The 12,571-nt window shown below is 45.7% G+C and overlaps 1 pseudogene; it reads right to left on the bottom strand.

Moving 5' to 3' along the window:
• Nucleotides 1-302: 302 nt before the first annotated feature.
• Nucleotides 303-420, bottom strand: LOC124790437 (annotated as a pseudogene).
• Between the last annotated feature and the right edge of the window lie 12,151 nt (nt 421-12,571).

Genomic DNA, 12,571 nt, shown 5'->3' with positions numbered 1-12,571 from the left:
GTCATCTGTTGAGGGTGAAGAGACTTCTCGGTCGCGAGATGCGGATTATCAATCCCCCAACTACCCCAATTTTGCTTTTTGAAGAAACCCAAAACTCCTCCCGAACGGTGCATGAAGGCCCAACGCTACCGACCGGCCACCGTGTCATCCTCAGCCCATAGGCGTTACTCGATACGGATTTGGAGGGGTATGTGGTCGGCACACCGCTCTTCAGGCCGTACGTCAGTTTCCGAGACCGGAGCCGCTACTTCTCAATCAAGTAGCTCCTCAGTTTGCCTCACAAGGGCTGAGTTCACCTCCCTTGCCAACAGTGCTCGGCAGACCAGATGGTCACCCATCCAAGTGCTAGCCCAGCCCGACAGCGCTTAATTTCGGCGATCTGACGGGAACCGGTGTTACCACCGCGACAAGGCCGTTGGCCATTGACCAACCAATCCAAATAAAATGGGCTTCGTCGCTAAACTAAACCGCACACTAATTTCCATCATGTCCCGCGACCAACCGTGCAGTTTGAACGTCCTAGCGTAAACCGTTTAGAAGTTATGACGATTTCTGTCGTATCGGCCGCCGTACAGCAGCCGTCAACTCGGCGCGGCGTGCTACAACATGCGTGGCACACAGCGAGTACCGCTGGCGCCACATACGATGTCAACAACTGGCGCAAGTGAGCGCGTCGTCGCGGGGTTAGCGGCAGCGTACACACCACTATCGAAACAGATTACCCTGGCGGCGCTGCCCTTGCCACCAGAGTGAGTAACCGTATAAGGGCGCCATCTACCAACACTCTGATTGTCCGGACCTGCGGATTTAAGCGAGCTCCCTGAGCCCGTTTAACCAGTTCAATCTCCGCCGATGACTGTGTTACTACCCGGCTGCTGGATTCACGACGACCGAACCGTACTGTGGACTCCCTGGCTGGAAACTTGCGACGCGTCGGTATCGACTGGTTGGCAGTGGTTTGGACTTGTATTCTCTATTAGTGACTCTGCTTGGCGCTACAGCCAGCGAAGTGTTGTGTAGTCGAACTTAAGTTTTGTTTTGAGTGGCAGAAGGTCAAATAAATTTGGTTATCACGGAATATTTGTTGTGTTATAGTGCGGACATAACAATTTCATTTCATATACGTATTTCAATAATTGTCGCCTTGTATACTGCAATGTCTACCGTCACTCTTGGGCAACATAGTGGCTTGAACCAAAGAACATTTCCGGAAAGTTCAAGATATATTTCATAGCAGTATGTGGAGAAATATCCATGACGGGCCAATATTCAGAATTTTACGATTTTCAGCCGTATTTTGTGTGAACGCCAAATAGTATATTCGCAGGAGCGCTACAGTTCATTAAACCCTGTTTTGTGTGAAAATATCGTCTTGCTTGTTGGTTTGTGAAACGTGAATCTACATTGACGACAGGAATAATCACGCAAACTCATCGCTTAAGATAAACGTGTAACCACTCCTGCCGTTCTTACCCCTCAATTTCTCATTTACGTGCCTAACAAGTCGATGTACACTTCGCCGCGGGTTTAAACCCGCGTTCCGCGGAAGAGAAATCGTTTCCGCCGGCAGTGTCAACAGCGTACAAAAAGCTGGCGGTCCGCTTTAATAACGACAGCGCCGGCGCTGAGGCAGTGCCGCGAGGCCGTCGTTGGTTTGATTAATGGTTTTCTGTCACGTCACACGGCTCAATGGCCGCCGAGTATTCCTTTCAGTCACGGCGTGTACACCTTCAAAAGAAAACAAATGATCCCCCTGGAACGAAGCGCGTCCTCTTTGTCCATTGTTCGCCGAATAAATTAGAAACGGTAGTCCTCGTAACAAACAGATGTGTTAATTCCACGGCCCTTTCAATAGAAACTGCTCTAATAAGATAAACAGTTGTTGTAGCAAAATAAACTGCGGTTCTCACTCATGAGATGACGCTTTCACGCCTTCTTAACTTTTGTTGCGTCTCATTTGATACATTTCAGTCTCTGTAAAAGAGTCTTCCAAATGTGTGCAGTATAACTTCATTGCGTTTGTAATATACTACTGACCATTAAAATTGCTACACCACGAAGATGACATGCTTTTTTTTTGGTCATCAGTCTACTGACTGGTTTGATGCGGCCCGCCACGAATTCCTTTCCTGTGCTAACCTCTTCATCTGATAGTAGCACTTGCAACCTACGTCCTCAATTATTTGCTTGACGTATTCCAATCTCTGTCTTCCTCTACAGTTTTTGCCCTCTACAGCTCCCTCTAGTACCAGGTAAGACATGTCCTATCATCTTGTCCCTTCTCCTTATCAGTGTTTTCCACATATTCCCTTCCTCTCCGATTCTGCATAGAACCTCCTCATTCCTTACCTTATCAGTCCACCTAATTTTCAACATTCGTCTATAGCACCACATCTCAAATGCTTCGATTCTCTTCTGTTTCGGTTTTCCCACAGTCCATGTTTCACTACCATACAATGCTGTACTCCAGACGTACATCCTCAGAAATTTCTTCCTCAAATTAAGGCCGGTATTTGATATTAGTAGACTTCTCTTGGCCAGTAATGCCTTCTTTGCCATAGCGAGTCTGTTTTTGATGTCCTCCTTGCTCCGTCCGTCATTGGTTATTTTACTGCGTAGGTAGCAGAATTCCTTAACTTCATTGACTTCGTGACCATCAATCCTGATGTTAAGTTTCTCGCTGTTCTCATTTCTACTACTTCTCATTACCTTCGTCTTTCTCCGATTTACTCTCAAACCATACTGTGTACTCATTAGACTGTTCATTCCGTTCAGCAGATCATTTAATTCTTCTGCACTTTCACTCAGGATAGCAATGTCATCAGCGAATCGTATCATTGATATCCTTTCACCTTGTATTTTAATTCCACTCCTGAACCTTTCTTTTATTTCCATCATTTCTTCCTCGATGTACAGATTGAAGAGTAGGGGCGAAAGGCTACAGCCTTGTCTTACACCCTTCGTAATACGAGCACTTCGTTCTTGATCGTCCACTCTTATTATTCCCTCTTGGTTGTTGTACATATTGTATATGGCCCGTCTCTCCCTATAGCTTACCCCTACTTTTTTCAGTATCTCGAACAGCTTGCACCATTTTATATTGTCGAACGCTTTTTCCAAGTCGACAAATCCTATGAAAGTGTCTTGATTTTTCTTTAGCCTTGCTTCCATTATTAGCCGTAACGTCAGAGTTGCCTCCCTCGTCCCTTTACTTTTCCTAAAGCCAAACTGATCGTTATCTAGCGCATTCTCAATTTTCTTTTCCATTCTTCTGTATATTATTCTTGTAAGCAGCTTCGATGCATGAGCTGTTAAGCTGATTGTGCGATAATTCTCGCACTTGTCAGCTCTTGCCGTCTTCGGAATTGTGTGGATGATGCTTTTCCAAAAGTCAGATGGTATGTCGCCAGACTCATATATTCTACACACCAACGTGAATAGTCGTTTAGTTGCCACTTCCCCCAATGATTTTAGAAATTCTGATGGAATGTTATCTATCCCTCCCGCCTTATTTGACCATAAGTCCTCCAAAGCTCTTTTAAATTCCGATTCTAATACTGGATCCCCTATCTCTTCTAAATCGACTCCTGTTTCTTCATCTATCACGTCAGACAAATCTTCACACTCATAGAGGCTTTCAATGTATTCTTTCCACCTATCTGCTCTCTCCTCTGCATTTAACAGTGGAATTCCCGTTGCACTCTTAATGTTACCACCGTTGCTTTTAATGTCACCAAAGGTTGTTTTGACTTTCCTGTATGCTGAGTCTGTCCTTCCGACAATCATATCTTTTTCGATGTCTTCACATTTTTCCTGCAGCCATTTCGTCTTACCTTCCCTGCACTTCCTATTTATTTCATTCCTCAGCGACTTGTATTTCTGTATTCCTGATTTTCCCGGAACATGTTTGTACTTCCTCCTTTCATCAATCAACTGAAGTATTTCTTCTGTTACCCATGGTTTCTTCGCAGCTACCTTCTTTGTACCTATGTTTTCCTTCCCAACTTCTGTGATGGCCCTTTTTAGGGATGTCCATTCCTCTTCAACTGTACTGCCTACTGCGCTATTCCTTATTGCTGTATCTATAGCGTTAGAGAACTTCAAATGTATCTCGTCATTCCTTAGTACTTCCGTATCCCACTTCTTTGCGTATTGATTCTTCCTGACTAATGTCTTGAACTTCAACCTACTCTTCATCACTACTATATTGTGATCTGAGTCTGTATCTGCTCCTGGGTACGCCTTACAGTCCAGTATTTGATTTCGGAATCTCTGTCTGACCATGATGTAATCTAATTGAAATCTTTCCGTATCTCCTGGCCTTTTCCAAGTATACCTCCTCCTGTTGTGATTCTTGAACAGGGTATTCGCTATTACTATCTGAAACTTGTTACAGAACTCAATTTCTTCTCTTTCATTCCTTGTCCGAAGCCCATATTCTCCTGTAACCTTTTCTTCTACTCCTTCCCATACAACTGTATTCCAGTCGCCTATGACTATTAGCTTTTCGTCCCCCTTTACATATTGCATTACCCTTTCAATATCCTCATACACTTTCTCTATCTGTTCATCTTCAGCTTACGACGTCGGCATGTATACCTCAACTGTCGTTGTCAGTGTTTGTCTGGTGTCGATTCTGATTAGAACAACCCGGTCACTGATTTGTTCACAGTAACACACCCTCTGCCCTACCTTCCTATTCATAACGAATCCTACACCTATTATACCATTTTCTGCTGCTGTTGATATTACCCGATACTCATCTGAACAGAAATCCTTGTCTTCCTTCACTTCACTTCACTGACCCCTACTGTATCTAGATTGAGCCTTTGCATTTCCCTTTTCAGATTTTCTAGTTTCCCTACCACGTTCAAGCTCCTGACATTCCACGCCACGACTCGTAGAACGTTATCCTTTCGTTGATTATTCAATCTTTTTCTCATGGTAACCTCCCCCTTGGCAGTCTCCTCCCGGAGATCCGAATGGGGGACTATTCCGGAATCTTTTGCCAATGGAGAGATCATCATGACACTTCTTCAATTGCAGGCCACATGTCCTCTGGATACACGTTACGTGTCTTTAATGCAGAGGTTTCCATTTCCTTCTGCATCCTCATGTCGTTGATCATTGCTGATTCTTCCGCCTTCAGGGGCAATTTCCCACCCCTAGGACAAGATAGTGCCCTGAAACTCTATCCGCTCCTCCGCCGTCTTTGACAAGGCCGTTGGCAGAATGAGGCTGACTTCTTATGCCGGAAGGCTTCGGCTGCCAATGCTGATTATTTATCAAAATTTAGGCAGTGGCGGGGATCTAACCCGAGACCGAAGACGTTTTGATTATGAATCAAAGACGGTACCCCTAGACCACGGGTCCATCAGCGATGAGATGCTACTGACGCGAAATTTCACCCACAGGAAGAAGATGCTGTGATATGCTAATGATTAGCTTTTCAGAGCATTCACACAAGGTTGGCGCCGAAGGCGACACCTACAACTTGCTGACATGAGGAATGTTTCCAACCGATTTCTCGTACACAAACTGCAGTTGACCGGCGTTGCCTCGTGAAACGTTGTTGTGATGCCTCGTGTAAGGAGGAGAAATGCGTACCATCACGTTTCAGACTTTGATAAAGGTCAGATTGTAGCCTATCGCGATATTGGTCTATCGTATCGCGACATTGCTGCTCGCGATGGTCACGATCCAATGACTGTTAGCAGAATATGGAATCGGAGGTTTCAGGAGGGTAACACGGAACGCCGTGCTGGATCCCAACGGCCTCGTATCACCAGCAGTCGAGATGACAGGCATATTATCCGCAATGGCTGTAACGGATCGTGCAGCAACGTCTCGAACAACCATCTGCACGAACAGTTTGCAGCAGCATGGACTATCAGCTCTGAGACCATGGCTGCGGTTACCCTTGACGCTGCGTCAGGCGCAGGAGCGCCTGCGATGGTGTACTCAACGACGAAGCTGGGTGCATGAATGACAAAACGTCATTTTTTCAGATCCAGGTTCTGTTAACAGCATCACGATGGTCGCATCCGTGTTTGGCGACGTCGCGGTGAACGCACATTGGAAGCGTGTATTCGTCATCGCCGTAGAGGCGTATCACCCGGCGTGATGGTATGGGATGCCATTGGTTACACGTCTCGGTCACCTCTTCTTCGTATTGACAGCACTTTGAACAGTGGACGTTACGTTTCAGATGTGTAACGACCGGTGGCTCTACCCTTCATTCGATCCCCGCGAAACCCTACATTTCAGCAGGATAATGCACTACCCCTCCTTGCACGTCCTGTACGGGCCTTTCTGGATACAGAAAATGTTCTACTGCTGCTCTGGCCAGCACAATCTCCAGATCTGTCACCAGTTGAAAACGTCTGTTCAATGGTGGCCAAGCAACTGGCTCGTCACAATCCGCCAATCACTACTCTTGATGAACTGTGGTATCGTGTTGAAGCTGCATGGGCAGCTGTACCTGCACATGCCATCCAAGCCCTGTTTGACTTAATGCCCAGGCGTATCAAGGTCGTTATTACTGCCAGAGGTGGTTATTCTGGGTACTGATTTCTCAGCACGTATCCACCGAAATTGCGTCAAAATGTAATCACATGTCAATTCTAGTATAATATATTTGTCCAATGAATACCCGTTTATCATCTGCATTTCTTCTTGGTGTAGCAATTTTAATGGCCACTAGTGTATCTCATTTCTTCACTTCCGTCTTCACAAAATCTGCTGTCGTGGCTGTTGATGTCTATTCTAGCAGCTGATGTCCGCCCCGATAGCTGAGTGGTCAGTGACTGTCTTATTGCCGTCCTACGGGCCCGAGTTCAATTCCCTGTTGGGTCGGGGATTTTGTCCGCTCAGGGACTGGGTATTGTGTTGTCTTCATTGTCATTTCATCCGTATCCGGCGCGCAGGTCTCCCAATGTGGCGTAGAATGTAATAACACCTGCACAAGGCGGCCGGACCTGCCCCGTAAGGGGCCTCCCGGCCAATGACGCCAAACGCTCATTTCCATTTACCAGCCGATACACGAGGGACATTCAATAAGTAGATGCAACATATATTTTTTCTCTGCCAGTTTCAGTTAAAAAATGCACTCTTCGTTGTGCGACATCGTGGAATAGTCCCGCTTCAGCCCCTATAATTTCATAAAGTCCCGAACGAGTGGTGGCGGCATATACAGGGCTATTACAAATGATTGAAACGATTTCATAAATTCACTGTAGCTCCATTCATTGACATATGGTCACGACACACTACAGATACGTAGAAAAACTCATAAAGTTTTGTTCGGCTGAAGCCGCATTTCAGGTTTCTGTCGCCAGTGCGCTCGAGAGCGCAGTGCGACAAAATGGCGACAGGAGCCGAGAAAGCGTATGTCGTGCTTGAAATGCACTCACATCAGTCAGTCATAACAGTGCAATGACACTTCAGGACGAAGTTCATCAAAGATCCACCAACTGCTAACTCCATTCGGCGATGGTATGCGCAGTTTAAAGCTTCTGGATGGCTCTGTAAGGGGAAATCAACGGGTCGGCCTGCAGTGAGCGGAGAAATGATTGAACGCGTGCGGGCAAGTTTCACGCGTAGCCCGCGGAAGTCGACGAATAAAGCAAGCAGGGAGCTAAACGTACCACAGTCGACGGTTTGGAAAATCTTACGGAAAAGGTTAAAGCAGAAGCCTTACCGTTTACAATTGCTACAAGCCCTGACACCCGATGACAACGTCAAACGCTTTGAATTTTCGGCGCGGTTGCAACAGCTCATGGAAGAGGATGCGTTCAGTGCGAAACTTGTTTTCAGTGATGAAGCAACATTTTTTCTTAATGATGAAGTGAACAGACCCAATGTGCGAATCTGGGCGGTAGAGAATCCTCACGCATTCGTGCAGCAAATTCGCAATTCACCAAAAGTTAACGTGTTTTGTGCAATCTCGCGCTTTAAAGTTTACGGCCCCTTTTTCCTCTGCGAAAAAAACGTTACAGGACACGTGTATCTCGACATGCTGGAAAACTGGCTCATGCCACAACTGGAGACATCTTTCAACAGGATGGTGCTCCATCTCACTTCCATCATGATGTTCGGCATTTCTTAAACAGGAGATTGGAAAACCGATGGATCGGTCGTGGTGGAGACCATGATCAGCAATTCATGTCATGGCCTCCACGCTCTCCCGACTTAACCCCATGCGATTTCTTTCTGTGGGGTTATGTGAAAGATTCAGTGTTTTAACCTCCTCTACCAAGGAACGTGCCAGAACTGCGAGCTCACGTCAACGATGCTTTCGAACACATTGATGGGGACATGCTGAGCAGAGTGTGGGAGGAACTTGATTATCGGCGTGATGTCTGCCGAATCACTAAAGGGGCACATATCGAACATTTGTGAATGCCTAAAAGAACTTTTTGAATTTTTGTATGTGTGTGCAAAGCATTGTGAAAATATCTCAAATAATAAAGTTATTGTAGAGCTGTGAAATCGCTTCAATCATTTGTAATAACCCTGTATAGCCTTCAATACGGCGTCCGTAAAGGACGTGCGTTCCATGCAGAGAGCTCTCATTGAGTTTCTTTTGGCGGAAAAATCAGAAAATCACAGACATTCCTAGGCCCTTGCAGAACGTTTACGGAGGCCTCATAGTGGACAAAAGCACGGTGAGTCGTTCGGCAAGGCGGCTGGCATCATCGCAACAAGGTCGCACAAACCCGCCCGTTCACAAGCGTGCCTGCCGACCGCACACAGCTGTAACTCCTGCAGTATTGGAGGAAGGACTTCAGCGTGTTAGTGCCCACAAAAATACAAACGAACTTCTCCTTCTCCATGAAAACGCAAGGCGTCGCACAAGACTACGCACCCGTGAGGACCTCACAAAAATTCACTGGACTGTTCATAGTCGTGAAAGAAGTTGCCCCCCTTCTAACAGCCGTGTACCGCAAGTCTCTAGAGGAACGGAAGGTTCCAAATGATTGGAAAAGAGCACAGGTAGTCCCAGTTTTCAAGAAAGGTCGTCAAGCAGATGCGCAAAACTATAGGCCTATATCTCTGACATCGATCAGTTGTAGAATTTTTGAACAGGTTTTTTGCTCGCGTATCATGTCAATTCTGGGAACCCAGAATCTACACTGTAGGAATCAACATGGATTCCGGAAACAGCGATCGTGTGAGACCAAACTCGCTTTATTTGTTCATGAGACCCAGAAAATATTAGATTCAGGCTCCCAGGTAGATGCTGTTTTCCTTGACTTCCGGAAGGCGTTCGATACAGTTCCGCACTGTCGCCTGATAAACAAAGTAAGAGCCAATGGAATATCAGACCAGCTGTGTGGCTGGACTGAAGAGTTTTTATCAAACAGAAAACAACATGTTGTTCTCAATGGAGAAACGTCTACAGACGTTAAAGTAACCTCTGGCGTACCACAGGGGAGTGTTATGGGACCATTGCTTTTCACAATATATATAAATGACCTGGTAGATAATGTCGGAAGTTCCGTGCGGCTTGTCGCGGATGATGCTGTGGTATACAGAGAAGTTGCAGCATTAGAAAATTGCAGCGAAATGCAGGAAGATCTGCAGCGGATAGGCACTTGGTGAAGGGAGTGGCAACTGTCCCTTAACATAGACAAATTTAATGTATTGCGCATACATAGAAAGTAGGATCCTTTATTGTATGATTATATGATAGGCGAACAAACACTGGTAGCAGTTACTTCTGTAAAATATCTGGGAGTATGCGTGCGGAACAAGTGGAATGATCATATAAAATTAGAAAATGTAGTCGATCAACAAAGAGGTGTCTTACAAAACACTCGTTCGGCCTATACTTGAGTATTGCTCATCAGTGTGGGATCCGTACCAGGTCGGATTGACAGAGGAGATAGAGAAGATCCAAAGAAGAGCGGTGCGTTTCGTCACAGGGTTATTTGGTAAGCGTGATAGCGTTACGGAGATGTTTAATAAACTCAAGTGGCAGACTCTGCAAGAGAGGCGCTCTTCATCGCGGTGTAGCGTGCTGTCCAGGTATCGAGAGGGTGCGTTCCTGGATGAGGTTTCGAATATATTGCTTCCCCCTTCTTATACCTGCCGAGGAGATCACGAATGTAAAATTAGAGAGATTCGAGCGCGCACGGAGGCTTTCCGGCAGTCGTTCTTCCCGCGAACCATACGCGAGTGGAACAGGAAAGGGAAGTAATGACAGTGGCATTTAAAGTGCCCTCCGCCACACACCGTTGGGTGGCTTGCGGAGTATAAATGTAGATGTAGATCCACCCTGAAGCCCGGGTCTCGCAGCTTCCAGCTTCCATCCGTTTGGCACGATGAAAGGTGCGCTCTGCGGGAAGGAGTACGTGGGTGATGGTGAAATTGTTGAAGCAGCGAGAGGTTGGCTTCGACGGTGATCAGCAGAGTGGTGCCACGCGGGCATACAGGCCACCGCACTTAAGTGGCGTAAGGTCGTCACATGGGGCGGAGACTATGTCGAAAAACACGAGTTTGTATCCAAAAGAGTGGGAAACTTGTAATCCTGAATGAAACCAACCGGCTTTCAGGAAGCAAATGTGTTGCACTAGTTACGGGACACCTCTCGTATTTCAAACTATAAGGTGTGTGATATACAGGGTGAGTCAACAATATTACCGCTGGATGTATTTCGTCAACCACATCAAATACTTACGAATCGATTCCACAGACCGAACGTGAGGAGAGGGGCTAGTGTAATTGGTTAATACAAACCATAAAAAAATGCACGGAAGTATGTTTTTAACACAAACCTACGTTTTATTAAATGGAACCCTGTTAGTTTTGTTAGCACATCTGAACATATAAACAAATACGTAATCAGTGGCGTTTGTTGCATTGTAAAATGTTAATTACATCCGGAGATATTGTAACCTAAAGTTGACGCTTGAGTACCACTCCTCCGCTGTTCGATCGTGTGTATCGGAGAGCACCGAATTACGTAGGGATCCAAAGGGAACGGTGATGGACCTTAGGTACAGAAGAGACTAGAACAGCACATTACGTCCACATGCTAACACCTTTTTATTGGTCTTTTTCACTGACGCACATGTACATTACCGTGAGGGGTGAGGTACACGTACACACGTGGTTTACGTTTTCAATTACGGAGTGGAATAGAGTGTGTCCCGACATGTCAGGCCAATAGATGTTCAATGTGGTGGCCATCATTTGCTGCACACAATTGCAATCTCTGGCGTAATGAATGTCGTACACGCCGCAGTACATTTGGTGTAATGTCGCCGCAGGCTGCCACAATACATTGTTTCATGTCCTCTGGGGTTGTAGGCACATCACGGTACACACGGTACATGATGGCCACCACATTGAACATCTATTGGCCTGACATGTCGGGACACACTCTATTCCACTCCGTAATTGAAAACGGGAACCACGTGTGTACGTGTACCTCACCCCTCATGGTAATGTACATGTGCGTCAGTGAAAAAGACCAATGAAAAGGTGTTAGCATGTGGACGTATTGTGGTGTTCCAGTCTCTTCTGTACCTAAGGTCCATCACCATTCCCTTTAGATCCCTACGTAATTCGGTGCTCTCCGATACACACAATCGAACAGCGGAGGAGTGGTACTCAAGCGTCAACTTTAGGTTACAATATCTCCGGATGTAATTAACATTTTACAATGCAACAAACGGCACTGATTACGTATTTGTTTATATGTTCGGATGTGCTAACAAAACTAACGTGGTTCCATTTAAAAAACGTAGGTTTGTGTTAAAAAACATACTTCCGTGCATTTTTATATGGTTTGTATTAAACAATTACACTAGCCTCTCTCCTCACGTTCGGGCTGTGGAATCGGTTCGTCAGTATTTGATGTGGTTTACGAAATATATCCAGCGGTAACGTTAGGTGACTCACCCTGCATATCGGGCGATCAAAACGTTTCCCTTTGCCAGCGTCGCTGCAGCGTACATGCAACCGAGCTCCATTCCGATGCGGGTATATAAGCACCGACATTTAGGGAAGAAGTTAGTATGGCTCTCTAATGGAAACTTTTTAGGGACACTGATAAACACGTATACAAGTCTGACTTACTTCATTTTACAGTCAATCGTTCTTTTCGTGATCGATTCCAACTATCAATCAGTTTTCATAGGTTATAAGACTACTGTGAGCATTCGAACAGACACTACTCTTGTTCGAAACCGTCTTATCGTACCACACTTGGCTACGGAATAGCCGTTACTTTTTGTAATACTATTCTCGAAATTTTTTGTGGCCACATTCTCTGTACGTAGTACACACGCTATGATGAGAACACATACTATTACGACTACACGTCTTAAGAATGAGTTATGGACCACAAATGGGGAAATACAATGATTTTGACAAAGGCCAGATTATATAAACTGAAGATGGACGAGAGGAGAAAGAATAGGAAATGAAAGGGAAGGAAGTAATGGCATCACTTGCGTCTGGACTTAATGCGGAACCAGTGGCGACGAGTGAAAATGTGTGCTGGACTGGAACAAGAATCTGGGATCTTCTGCTTACTTAAACACTGACTTATCACCAACGTGGG

Source organism: Schistocerca piceifrons, chromosome 3 (genome assembly GCF_021461385.2).
Source record: "Schistocerca piceifrons isolate TAMUIC-IGC-003096 chromosome 3, iqSchPice1.1, whole genome shotgun sequence".
Lineage (NCBI taxonomy): Eukaryota > Metazoa > Arthropoda > Insecta > Orthoptera > Acrididae > Schistocerca > Schistocerca piceifrons.
The sequence above is the reverse complement of the archived record's forward strand: the minus strand, read 5'-3'. Positions and strand labels throughout refer to the sequence as shown.